The 1,159-nt window shown below is 59.9% G+C and overlaps 1 protein-coding gene across 1 annotated transcript in view; it reads left to right on the plus strand.

The window, feature by feature from the left end:
- The window catches only part of LASP1 (LIM and SH3 protein 1), a gene marked incomplete at its 5' end in the record, with an annotated part of 26,981 nt that overhangs the window by 24,411 nt on the left and 1,411 nt on the right, over positions 1-1,159 (plus strand). The gene's annotated exons all lie outside the window — the stretch shown is intronic.

Below are 1,159 nucleotides of genomic sequence, written 5' to 3' on the forward strand. Positions count from 1 at the left end.
CAGTGGGAGCTCGCACACACGCAGGAGCTCACACGCATACACAAACACGAGAATGCCCAGCAGGGCGGGAGGAGGTTGTTTATTCCCTCTTCTTCTGATCCCATTGTGCAGTTCTCTGGCAAGTACTGATCTCTCCGCCGGGAGCTGCGGGATGTTATCTGCACACCAAACCCCAGGACAGCAAGGGCTGGGGAAGGCTTACCGCTTGGGAAATGGGCCCGGCTGGAAGATTTTCCCTGCGGGGCAGCTCCCCAGTGGGGTCTGAGCTGGCGGGAGATGAGCACAGCTTCCCTGCCATGGAGCAGGGCTGGGGTCTTTGTTAGAGAAAGCACTGCTCTCTTTTTTGAGAGAATCTGTGGAGGTTTGGGGGCATTAAATAACACAGCAGAGAGATGAGACCAGCCCGTGTCCCTGTGCTCGGCCCCCTTCACCCTCTCTCAGCCACAGGAGCAGTTTTCAGCAGCTTCCCTGTTGGCAGCTGGCTGTCAGCCTGGGGTTGCAGTGACCCACTTAATAAAGACGCAGAAACAGACCCACTCCCTGCAGAAAGCCCGGCTCAGCAGGCAGCGTTTCACTCCCAAGGGTGCAGCTGGGCTGGCAGCAAAGGGGGCTGCCCAGCATGGCAGCGCTCAGTGGGGTGTGAACACCCCCGCAGCACGGAGGTGCCCCAAACCACCCTCGGTGGAGGGTTCCGATACGGTCCTGCACGTGGGGAAACCCTCCTGGCAGTGGAGCTGTGCAAAGCCGGAGCCTCCCCTCCGGGAAATGCTGTGCTGAGGCTGTCCCTGCTCGGGCTCCCTGCAGCGGCTGGGGGAGCAGGGTGCTCCCCTCGGGGTGTTCTCCCTCCCGGGAGGACGGCTCCGCTCCGGGCTCTGCCTCCCGCCTGTGCAGGGAGCCTGCTGTAGTGCCCTTCAGTAAATAACTGTTTAACCAGCAGACAAATGGGCTCCAGGTGCTTTCCGATGGCAGTGCATTCATTAACACAAGTGGCTATTAATTTTTACACCCATGCCCTGGCGGTTGGGTTAACCCTTCCCTCCTGCCCACTGGCGGGGGGGCCCTCTCTGTGCTGGCTGTGGGGGAAGGCTCGGTCCGATGCAGCTGGTGTGTTTGGTGGTATCTTCTTTGAGTCTCCTTCAATGAAAAACCCTGAAGCCCT

This window comes from Fulmarus glacialis, unplaced genomic scaffold, assembly GCF_000690835.1.
Source record: "Fulmarus glacialis isolate BGI_N327 unplaced genomic scaffold, ASM69083v1 scaffold1912, whole genome shotgun sequence".
Lineage (NCBI taxonomy): Eukaryota > Metazoa > Chordata > Aves > Procellariiformes > Procellariidae > Fulmarus > Fulmarus glacialis.